General features: G+C 36.2%; 1 protein-coding gene across 1 annotated transcript in view; it reads right to left on the minus strand.

Annotated features, from left to right (window-relative positions):
* Positions 1-13,389, minus strand: part of SKAP2 (src kinase associated phosphoprotein 2) — a 385,859-nt gene that overhangs the window by 142,418 nt on the left and 230,052 nt on the right. The gene's annotated exons all lie outside the window — the stretch shown is intronic.

The raw sequence follows: 13,389 nt of genomic DNA on the forward strand, positions 1-13,389 counted from the left end.
TATGATTACTCTTGTGAAAAAACAGAAGCTGAAATACGGACACTTCATCACTACCGTTTACAGCTTAACTCACAACGTAACAAATAGTTCTTCACTTTGTGCAAATGTTTTAAAAAAATGTAATCATGTAATGACAGCTAGAAGGAAAAAAATAGACGGGAGGTTCAGCAAGGTCTACAGGACACATCATCTAAATTAGCCCTATTACGAGAAGCTGTAGCAGTAAAATAAGAAATACAATGAAAACATCGTAATTCAGGAGCCATTTTTTAAATCTGCACGACAGTAGCAGTGAATTGAGCATCTGAGAAATTCATCTTTCTTAATAACCTGTGCCAAGTAGAGAAAAAGCACTCCACTCCAAAGGGTCTATCAGATATTTTGAATATTGCGCTGACTGGATTTCCGTCAAGTGGGAGCGGACAAACTGTGACATTTCCTGCTTTTAACACTGCACAAACGTATCTTTAATACCAATAGATAAGATTACAGTATCACTGTCTCTGTTAACAGCAAAGATGCCCTTTTGGTGACAACTGTCTGATTTTTTCCCTTTGTTTTGCTTCTACATGTAACCTAGAATACTGTAGAATAACACAGCTCCAATTTAGACGACTCAGAGGCAGCCTCATTTTTGTAATATTTTACCTTCCTTCTAGACAGCTTGAAACTTGAGTCATATATTTTATTGGCTAACTTAAAAAGTAACTCCACTTTTGGAGAGAAAAAAAAGCATTCCCCTCTGGGTGATCAATGTATATTGCAAGTATTTTAACAAACTTTGTTGCAGAGTCCTACCGATTTCTGCTCTGATGATGTTTGTGGTGTGCAAAGTGAATCTGAATGGGAGAGATTTTTTCATTATCAATTAGCTGATGTAGTTGCAGTGTTCTAATGAGGAAATCTGCATTCCTTAAAAAGTGATTGACCTTTTGGGAGTATCTCACCAAAAATGAACTTTTTGTTACAGAGGATGCCTAAAATCTGACTTCTGAAAAAGTCAGTTAGCCAATCACACAAGTAGGGAATGGTATTTCTAGGGTGGTGTTCCATACATCAAAAGTGTACAGAACACCTCCAGATTGCCATATTGCATTTCATTTTACAAAAAATGACAGAGCTGCCGATTGAAAAGGAAAGGTAATTTTTAATAACATTCAATTGCAATATGACTTGTGTAGCAATTTTATATGCTAACTTATTATTTTTTTATTTGTTTAATATTGTTTTTCCCACAAAAGTGGAGTTAAGTTAATTTAATAAAGATTGTCATCCTATATCCATTTTTTTCCAGTAAAAGTGAATGCGCAAAAAAAAAAAAGTATACATAAACGCCATATTAAAAAAAGTATTGGGACCCCTGCCTTTTCAGGCACGTGTACTTTAATGGCATCCCAGTCTTAGTCTGTAGGGATAAATATTAAGTTGGCCCACCCTTTGCTGCTATAACAGCTTAAACTCTTCTGGGAAGGCTTTCCACAAAGTTTAGGAGAGTGTCTATGGGAATGTTTGATCATTCTTCAAGAAGCACATTTGGGAGGTCAGGCGCTGATGTGGATGAGAAGGCCTGGCTCGCAGTCTCTGCTCTAATTTATCCTAAAGGTGTTCTATCGGTCTGGGGCTGCATGAGTGCTGCCGGCACTGAGGAGCTGAAGTTCATTGAGGGAACCATGAATGCCAACATGTACGATGACATACTAAAGCACAGCATGATTCCCTCTCTTCGGAGACTGGGCCACAGGGCAGTATTCCAACATGATAACGACCCAAAAAACCTCTAAGACGACCACTGCCTTGCTAAAGAAGCTGAGGGTAAAGGTGATGGACTGACCAAGCATGTCTACAGACAAACCCTATTGAGCATCTGTGGGGCATCCATCCTCAAATAGAAGGTGGAGGAGCGCAAAGTCTCTAACATCCACTAGCTCTGTGATGTCATCATGGAGGAGTGGAAGAGTACTCCAGTGGCAACCTGTGAAGCTCTGATGAACTCCATGCTCAAGAGGGTTAAGGCAGTGCTGGAAAATAATGGTGGCCACACAAAATATTTACACTTTGGGCCCAATTTGGACATTTTCACTTAGGGGTGTACTCACTTTTGTTCCCAGCGGTTTAGACATTAATGGCTGTGTGTTGAGTTATTTTGAGGGGACAGCAAATTTACACTGTTATACAAGCTATACAGTAAACCCCCCTCCATTGCGGGGGTTACGTATCGGACCCAGCCGCGAAAAGTGAAAATCAGCGAAATAGAAAAACCCTATTAAAATGCATTGTAGGCAAGTTTTTTTTACTGTCACTGTACGTGTAAAAGCATTTTAAGGTCTTTAAACACACTTTTAAAACAATAAAAACTCATTTGAACACATAAAAGATACTGAGAGACATAGCAAGAGCTATGGAAAACACAAAAATATTTTCATTTTTAATGATTTATATAGTAAAATAGGATTATAAAAAAAACCGCAATATACCGGGACCGCAAAAACTGAACCGCAATGGAGCGGGGGTTTACTGTACACTCACTACTTTACATTGTAGCAAAGTGTAATTTCCTTAAGTGTTGTCACATGAAAAGATATATTAAAATATTTACAAAAATGTGAGGGGTGTACTCACTTTTGTGAGATACTGTATATACTGTGTGTTTAAATTCTGTATATACAGTGTATTCAGAAAGTATTCACAGTGCTTCACTTTTTACACAATTTGTTGTTACAGTCTTATTCCAAAATGGATTAAATTCATTATTTTCCTCAAAATTCTACAAACAATACTCCTACTGACAACCTAAAAGAAGTTTGTTTTAAAACTTTGCAAATTTAATCAAAATAAAAAATGAAAAAAATCACAAGGCTTTGCCATGACAATCAAAATTGGGCTCAAGTGCATCCGGTTTCCACTGATCACCCTTGAAATGTTTCTTCAACTTAATTGAAGTCCACCTGTGGTAAATTCAGTGATTGGACATGATTTGGAAAGACACACCTGTCTATATAAAGTCCCACAGTTAACAGTGCATGTCAGAGCACAAACCAAGCCATTAAGTCCAAGGAATTTTCTGTAGACCCACGAGATCTGGGAAGGGTACAGAAAAATTTCTGCATCATTGAAGGTCCCAATGAGCACAGTGGCCTCCATTATCAGTAAATGGAAGAAGTTTGGAACCACCAGGACTTTTCCAAGAGCGGGGCGCCTGGCCAAACTGAGCAATCAATGGAGAAGGGCCTTAGTCAGGGAGGTGACCAAGAACCCGATGGACACTCTAACAGAGCTCCAGCATTTTTCCATGGAGAGAGGCAAACCTTCCAAAAGAACAATCTCTGCAGCACTCCACCAATCAGGCCTGTGTGGTAGAGTGGCCAGACAGAAGCAACTCCTCAGTATTAGGCACATGACAGCCCGCCTGGAGTTTGCCAAAAGGCAAAAATTTGCCAAAATTCTCTGGTCTGATGAAAAAAAGATTGAGCTCTGTGGCCTGAATGGCAAGCATCATGTCTGCAGGAAATCAGACAGCGCTCATCCCCTAGTCAATACCATCCCTACAGTGAAGCATGATGGTGGCAGCATCATGCTGTGGGGATGTTTTTCAGCAGCAGAAACTGGGAGACTAGTCATAAAGGGAGAGAAAAATGCAGCAATCTACAGAGACATCATTGATAAAAAAAAACCTGCTCCAGAGTGCTCTTGACCTCAGACTGGGGGGAAGGTTCATCTTCAAACAGGACAAGGACCCTAAGCACACAGCCAAGATAACAAAGGAGGGGCTATGGGACAACTCTGTGAATGCCCTTGAGTGGCCCAACCAGAGCCCAGACTTGAATCTCATTGAACATCTCTAGAGAGGTCTGAAAATGGCTGTGCACTGATGTTACCCATCCAACCTGATGGAGCTGGAGAGGTCCTGCAAAGAAGAATGGGAGAAACTGCCCAAAAATAGGTGTGCCAAGCTTGTAGCATCATACTCAAAAAGACTTGAGGCTGTAATTGGTGCCAAAGTGCTTCAACAAACTATTGAACAAAGACTGTGAATACTTATGTAAATCCTCTGTGACTGTGAATACTTATGTAAATGTAAATTTTTTTCATGTTTTATTTTTTAAAAAATGAAAGAGTTCAAACAATCTTTTTTTACGTTGTCATTATGGGGTATTGTTTGTAGAATTTTGAGGAAAATAATGAAGTTAATCCATTTTGGAAGAAGGCTGCAACATAAAATGTGGAAATAGTGAAGTGCACTGTATATATATATATATATATATATATATATATATATATATATATATATATATATACACATATATATATATATATATATATATATATATATATATATATATGTGGTTCACCTGCACTTTTAAGCATGTACAGAGTATATACACTGTATAGTATTGCAGTACTGTTTTATCCCTCCCTCAATTGATTTTTTTTTTTTTTGTATTGGCTGACCTCAGCTAATATAACTAATAACAAGTTTTAGCCAATCAGAAATGGTGGAATTATGTCATTATATCAAGGCAGACTGAACACAGGCAGGCGAAAAATGTAACTTTTTTTTTTTTTTTTTTTGCAATTTTGCTGCTTAGCCATTTTTTGCAATTTTGCAATTTTGCTTTTTTTTTTACACATGCTAAAATGTACATTTCTAAAACCCCAAAATATTACATATATTCTGAAAACAAAGGACGCATTGAAAAAAAAATGTTAAAATGTTAAAATTTTTTCATGTTGCACGATATTAGTTCAACTCTTTGTGAAACCTTTATTTTTTTTTTGTAAAAAGTACATTTAAATTTGATTGCACAGAAAACATAATCAAATCTCCAGACGTTCGTAAAGCATAAAACTGAGACAAAATTCAGTACACAGATATCAAAGGGTTGATTTACTAAAGGCAATTAGACTTTTTACTTTGCAAGAAAAGCTGCACTATGCAATGGAATTATCCTGAAACCGTAGTGCATGAGGTGAAGCTCTGCTGACTTCCATCATCCAATCACCTGGAAGCAAAAATGCTATTTGTTTTTTCCTTGCACATGATTGGATATTCTTTACAAAGTTACATTTCATGAAATTGACTATGCTCTGGTGAAAAAGTACCTTGCAAAGTGCAACTTCCCTTGCAAATAACCCTCCTATCTTCCTTTAGTAAATAAAACATTGCTGTTTTTTGTAACACGTGACAAGATAGGACACCCAAAAATGTATCTTTTGGACCCCAGAGGCTCACCTTAACTCAGGCAACCATGACTGATTTTTTTTTAGTCCTGGGCTCCCAGAAAAAGCAGATGAGGCGGGTTGGGGGGGGGGGGGGCGGATTACTGGGCCACTGTTAAGCTGCTGGATCACTTCTACAATAAAGTCTGAAAAATAGTCTGCAGTCTGGTTGTAAAAGTACATTTACAGCTGCTATAGGGGTCTTGAGTTTGTTTACATTCAGCTACTACCACCAACATAGTTCTAACACTGGACTGCTAGAGAGTTGCAATGTGAGATGGAGAGCAATAAAGAGTTAGCAAGAGAAATAGCATGGGTCATCTTCTGTCTACGATTCTGCTTAGACTAATTGAAAACAATACACGCTGAACATGAAAAAAATGTAATACTGAAATTGTAAATGAAAATGATATAGTTACTGAGACACATACAGTAGATACTAGTGGAGGAGTGCATAAATCTCTACACGGAATAGTTACACAGGGATATGTAACAGTCCAGGAAGCATGAAACATTTTGGAGTCATTAAAAAAAAAAGCATTTACTGGTAAGGTTTACAATAATTCAAAATGAATCCTTGCTAAAATAATTATACAGTCTACCTTGTGTACAATTAAAGGTTTGCATTTTTTAAAGAACTCTAGTTTTAACAAAAACATGTCCATAGTTTTTAAGATCAAAAACTAGGGACTACAGGGATTTTTCAGGATTGATCATGCCTATTCATTTCTTTCTAAGCAAATCATTTTGTTAGCGCCCGTGTATACAAACAAGTTTTATTAATTCAGCAGAGCATTATGTGTCAAAAATGTCCACAACATGCACATTGAATCGAAATGTCATGTGTCTACACACTGCATGGCATTTTCATAAATCGATCATTTCCATCGTGTTAAATATCACATTTATTGCAGTAATTGTAGACCATACTCTAGACAAATATATACATAAACAAAAACCAAGAGTCCTCTCTGCTTCCTCGTCTCACCAGTCAGAACAGCCGAATTGGTGAAATCTGCCAGTGTAGCAAAAAATGTCATGGTTTGACAGAGCATTAAATAGTACAGATGTTTCTTAATATAACTCCATAAGTTTGTGTAGGGCCCATGTGCACAGAACAGTCTGTAGGGATCACACTGTCATAACATGGATTAACGTCCATAAATTACAAGCTGAGTACACAGAAAGACAAATATATCTTTTAATTGTGTACATAGAATGGTTCTTGAAACATGGGCAACAATGGACAAAACAGAACTGTGTGGATGGACACAACCACAGATAGTCCAGAGGACAGTAGAAATAGAAAACATTATGGGGCTGATTTATTTATTTATCATTTGTTACAGGTATTGATATAGCACTGAGCTTACAATCTAAAAACCCTATCTCACATTCATGCATACACATTAACTTTGAGCATGTCTTTTGAAGTCTTTGTCTTTTAAACATGTCTTTGAAGTGTGGAAAAAACCCACCTACACACATTTACTAAAGGAGTTGAGAATGTTCACACAATCAAGTAAAAAGCAAAATATTGTTTATCTTATCTCCAAATACATCCTATTGTATGCTGGGGAGTTACTCAAAGCAGTTTTCTTTACAGCCAATCATTAATGTCTCCCCTTTCTCTATGAAAGAATAATCAACTCTCTTATTATTTGTGTGGCACATGTATTTTTTGGCCAAGTCAGAGGTTCCTGGTATCCCCTTATTGTTGAAACTTCTGTCTAAAAGAGCCCTAACAATAAAGAAAAAAAAACTTGGAATATCACTAGGGTTTCTAGGTATAAAAAAAAAAAATGTGCTCCAAAAGCGTTGCATCTTTAACATGTTTCCTTCGGGAACATGTTACATGTTCGATCCGTTTTTAGGAAGGAACATGTAACATGCATACCTTGGTTGTAATGAGTGGTTATTTGAGTTACTGTTGCCTTTCTATCATCTCAAACCAGTAAGCAATTTGTGTTACCAAGCAATTGAACAGGTGCACCTAATAAAGTGCCCAGTGAGTATATATATATATATATATATACACATATATATATATATGTATATATATATATATATATATATATATATATATATATATATATATATACACATATATATATATATACATACAATGGATATAAAAAGTCTACACACCCCTGTTAAAATGTCAGGTTTCTGTGATGTAAAAAATTAGACAAAGATAAATAATTTCAGAACTTTTTCCACCTTTAATGTGACCTATAAACTGTACAACTCAATTGAAAAACAGACTGAAATCTTTTGAGGGGGAGTAAAAATAAAAAACTAAAATAATGTGGTTGCATAAGTGTGTTATACCTGGGGAAGTAGCTGTGCTCAGAATTAAGAGATCACATGCAAACTCATGTTAAATAGGAGTCAGTACACACCTGACATCATTTAAAGTGCCTATGATTAACCCCAAATAAAGTTCAGCTGTTCTAGTAGGTCTTTCCTGACATGTTTTTAGTCACATTCTACAGCAAAAGAGCTTCCAAAGCAAAAGGAATACCAAAGGGATCTCATTTTTAAAAGGTATCAGTCAGGAGAAGGGTACAAAAGAATTGCCAAGGCATTAGATATACCATAGATATGGAACAAAGTGAAGACAGTCATCATTAAGTGGATAAAATATGGCACAACAGTGACATTACCAAGAACTGGACGTTCCTCCAAAATTGATGAAAAGATGAGAAAAAAAATAGTCAGGGAGGCTGCGAAGAGGCCTACAGAAACATTAAAGGAGCTGCAGGGATATCTGGCAAGTACTGGCTGTTTGGTACATGTGATAACAATCTCCCGTATTCTTCATATGTCTGGGCTTTGGGGTAGAGTGGAAAGACGAAAACCTTTTCTTTTGAAGAAAAACATCCAAGCCCGGCTAAATTTTACAAAAACACATCTGAAGTCTCCCAAAAGCATGTGGGAAAATGTGTTATAGTCTGATGAAACCGAGGTTGAACTTTTTGACCATAATTCAAAATGTTTGGGGCAAAAACAACACTTCACATCACCAAAAGAACACTATACCCACAGTGAAGCATGGTGGTGGCAGCATCATGCTTTGGGGCTGTTTTTCTTCAGCTGGAACAGGGGCCTTAGTCAAGGTAGTGGGAATTATGAACAGTTCCAAATACCAGTCAATATTGGCACAAAACCTTTCAGGCTTCTGCTGGAAAGCTGAACATGAAGAGGAACTTCATCTTTTAGAAAGACAACGACCCAAAGCATACATCCAAATCAACAAAAGAATGGCTTCACCAGAAGAAGATTAAAGTTTTGGAATGGCCCAACCAGAGCCTAGACCTGAATTCGATTGAAAATCTGTGGGGTGATCTGAAGAGGGCTGTGCACAGGAGATGCCCTCGCAATCTGACAGATTTGAAGTGTTTTTGCAAAGAAGTATGTAAATATGAAGTGGTGGCGCTGCTTATAAAGTGCAAACAGGTATATATAAATATATAAAACGAAAAATATAATGTAAAAACACAGATGTGATTGAGAAATAAAAATATAAATATAAATGGTGAATATGTAAATAATACCACAATATAGTGAAATTCCAACATAAAATGGTATTGGGAATGAGTTAATATGAAATATATGAAAAAATATAAAAATATAATAATAAAATAAAGTGAAGTATAAATAACCACCAGAGTGCGTAGTATGAAGAGCAAAGTACTAAAATATATATATCTCTTAGTATATACCTAAAATAATAATATCAGCATGTGGCAATAAAAATACAAAGGCAATGATGTAAAAGGTGTGCAAAAAAGTGCAACAATTAAATTGGGTGTGCAGGAAACTTTTACAGAAAAAATATGAGTAAAGTGCGGGAAACTGTTTTTACAAAGTGCAACAAGAAGTGATGTGATCTAGATTCATGTGATAAATAGTCCGTATAATAATAAAGGTGCAAACAGTATTATGGGCAAGCTCAATGTGCAAAGAAATATGAACTCCAAGGTAGAAATGAGAAATGGTATTAGATCAGATCAGCTATTAAGATAAGTCCATATATAGATGGTTGTGCCCCGAGGAGTGGTGAATGGATAAGTATCCAGCGGTGACCCCCAAGGTGGGTGACTGGCGAGTGGTGGGGAAACCTCTAGTAGAAAAACCTACTCACCAGATGTACCCACCCCACACAGGGGTATAGGGCAGGTACTGTAGTAATATCCTGTTGGTCCTGGCTCTGGGTAGTGGTTCCCTTCCTGGGGGAGATGTAGTATAGGGTCCGCAGGGATATCCTAAAGTGAAATCCTATCCGGTAGTGGGATATCCAACGATCCGTGGGGTGAACTGATAGGGCCGCTCAAAGGTATGTGGATGGAGGGATCATATAAATGGAAAAGAACTCGATAGTGTGATACCGTTTTTAAAGTTTATTCCTTCCAGCAGTAACATAAAAATGGGTACTCACATAGATAAAATCAGTAAACAGCGAGGTAATGGCGTCCCGGAACGCAATGCGTTCCAACTGGAGACCGGAACCGGAAGTGACGTGACGGCGCTGTACGCGTTTCGTCATGTGACGTCTTCTGCAGCGTCCAGTCACTTCCAGCGTAAGCCCTTTTGTATATGGTGGTTGCTAAGCGACGGGGCTCATTTGTGAAATACAACGAAAAGTAACAGGTGTTCAATATAGACTGATGCCGTGGGTCAATTGCGAAAACGTGTGGTGCAACTAATAAGAAAATACGACCATGGCTTTCTTATTGGCAATTGCAAACCAAGTGTGTGTATATTTATATCCTATGATAAATCCAATAACCCACGTCCGCTTGGTTGAACCACCATATATACATACAGGGAGGTATACAACATATATATATATATAATAATAAAAAATACTAAACATTTTATTTATTAACAAATATTATAAAAACAGAGGATAAATATAAAATATTATATAGTGTGTCGTCTGGTGGAAGAAAGTATGTAGAGGAGATAAGAAATGTAATGCGCCATCTGGTGGACAAACATATATATGGTATTAACTATATGATGTATATACTAAAAGTGTGTATATAATTAAATAGAAATAATTATAAAACATGATAGTGATTTATAAAAATAGTTATAAAATTAATATGTGGTAATTGGTGAAAGGCAATGTGAATAAAGGTGTGAAAATTATAAAAATTATAAAAAATTATACAGTTGATAATATTGAATATCAATAATTATAAGTGCTTATATAACATGAAGATGTGATGTAAAATAAATATATATATATAAAATTAATATATAAATGTGATAATTAGTGAAAAGTAATGTGGATTAAAATATAAAATAGTATATTATGAAAGGCAAAATACAGAGAAGGACATCTAGTGGATGGTCAATATACTACATCGAGAGTAAATAAATAAGATGCTAAATAGATGAAGTGAAAAGGATTGAATGTAATATATTCAGATGTTATGATTAGACTAATAAATATAAATATAAATATATATGGGATGTAGGTTAATAGCATTAAATAAGATTGGAGGTTATGTAAAATTAAAATACATTTTATAGTGATAAATTAGGATAATAAGGAATGTGGATATAAAAAATAAAAGATAAAAGTATTGGGATAATGGAAAAAATAAGATAAAAAGAAGGAGAATTAAAAATTGGAAATAAAACAGTTGAGGTCTATGTCCAAATTGAGTCCCCTAGGCTGAAGTGTATTAAGCCGGTAAATCCAGCTAGTTTCGTTTTTAGAGATTTTGATTCTTTTATTTTCGCCTCTCCAGTGTCCAGTAATGGAGTCGATTCCCACAAAAGTAAGGCACCTTGGGTCCTTATTATGTACCTCTGCGAAATGTCTAGAGAGACTATGTTTCGTAAACCCCTTTTTTATGTTCTTAACATGCTCTCTAATGCGTACAAACAAAGGCCTGGTGGTCCTGCCCACATATTGGAGCCGACAAGGGCACTCTACTAGATAAGTCACATGGGTGGTCTGACAAGTTATTAGTTTGTTAATCTTGAACTCTTCCCCACTCCATCTGGATTTAAAATGTAGTGTCTTTCTAGGTTGTTTGCTGGTTGATCTACAGGGTAAACATCTATTACATCGAAAAAACCCTTTTAAATCAGGGAACAATTTCACTGGTTTGGGGGGATCAACTGCATTGTGAACCAGTTGGTTGCGTAGGTTAGGGGCTTTTCTGTATATAAATCTCGGTTGTCTGGGTAGCATTTTGGACAAAGTTTTATCAGACTTCAGAATAGGCCAGTATTTCTTCACAATTTTCTCTGTTTGTCTGAAGTTTTGATGAAAACCGGTAATAAAAGCTAGCTCATTCGATTTTTGTTCCGGCACGTTAGTTTTATGTAGTAATTCTTCTCTATCCGTACTCAATATTTTATTTCTGGCCGTAATTAGCTTCTGTCTGTCATATCCCTTTTCTTCAAATCTGTTTATTAAAATATCCGTTTGTAGTATGTAGTCTTCCAAATTGTCACAATTTCTTCTGATCCTGACGAATTGGCTTTTTGGGATTCCTTCTTTCCATCTAGGATGGTGACAACTGGTACTGGGTATATATCCGTTCCTGTCTGTAGGTTTAAAATAAGTCCTACTTTTAAGTATATTGTTTTCTTTAAAAATGTTAAGATCTAAATAATTTATCTGGTTAAAACTCCAATCTCCTGTAAACTTAATGCCATATGGATTCTCATTCATCTTTAAAAAGAAATTGCTCAAAGTTTCTTCAGTCCCCTCCCATAAAATGATGATATCATCTATATATCGTCTGTAAAATATCAATTCTGGTATATTTTGGCTATAAATGATGTTCTCTTCTAAAAGGTCCATAAACAGGTTCGCTACGCTAGGTGCGTAGCGTGCTCCCATTGCGACCCCTTTTGTTTGTAAATAATATTTGTTTTTATGCCAGAAGAAATTACTACTCATAGTGAGTTTTAGACCATCCAATATGTATTTTATTTGCGTTTGTTTTAACTTAGTGCGTTCATGTAAAGCAATATCCACTGCTTCTAATCCCTCCGTCTGGTTGATGCTGGTATAAAGAGAGTTAGCATCTATTGTCGCCAGGATACATCCTTCTGGTAATTGTACTTCTTTTAGTGCTTTTATCAGCTCTGAGCTGTCTTTAAGGTATGATTTTCCCATTTTTACAGCCGGCTGTAAGTATCCATCCAGATACTCCCCCAGTCTGGAAAATAGTGAGTCCACACCACTCACGATGGGCCTTCCTGGGGGTTTAACGGGATCTTTATGTATTTTGGGTAAATAATACAGTACTGGAATTTTACTTGAATTGGGTAATAGATATTGTGCTTCCTTCTTGTTCAAAATCCCCAATTCTTTACCCTTATTGATGAAATCTTTTAACTTTTTCTTATATGTCGTAGTTGGGTTGCTTTTCAGTTTTTTGTAGGTATCTTCCACACTTAATAAATTATTCATTTCCTGTTCGTAATCAGTTTTGTTCAGAATTACTAATCCTCCTCCCTTGTCTGCGGGTCGAATTATGATTCCCTTTCTGTCTTCCAATTGTTTGATAGCTGCTTTTACTTTATTGAATTTTTTATGTGGTTTCTTTATCTTCCTCAAATCCTCCTCTACCATCTTCTTAAAAGCGCTGATACACTCACCCCCAGGGACTGATGGGTTAAAAACCGAGTTGTTCCTGAGGCCTGAGTGTACAAAATTGGGGTCGGAAGTAGACTGTGTGTGTCCTTTTATTTTAAAAAATTTTTTAATATTCAATTTTCTTAAAAATTTGTGAAGGTCGATAAAAATTTCAAAGGGGTCAGCATCCTTGGTGGGAGCGAATTTGAGGCCAAGATCTAAAAGTTGAAGTTCATCCTCATTAAAAATAATGTCTGTAAGGTTAATTATTTTTAATGAGGATGAACTTCAACTTTTAGATCTTGGCCTCAAATTCGCTCCCACCAAGGATGCTGACCCCTTTGAAATTTTTATCGACCTTCACAAATTTTTAAGAAAATTGAATATTAAAAAATTTTTTAAAATAAAAGGACACACACAGTCTACTTCCGACCCCAATTTTGTACACTCAGGCCTCAGGAACAACTCGGTTTTTAACCCATCAGTCCCTGGGGGTGAGTGTATCAGCGCTTTTAAGAAGATGGTAGAGGAGGATTTGAGGAAGATAAAGAAACCACATA

This window comes from Pelophylax lessonae, assembly GCF_965119305.1.
Source record: "Pelophylax lessonae genome assembly, chromosome: 5".
NCBI lineage: Eukaryota > Metazoa > Chordata > Amphibia > Anura > Ranidae > Pelophylax > Pelophylax lessonae.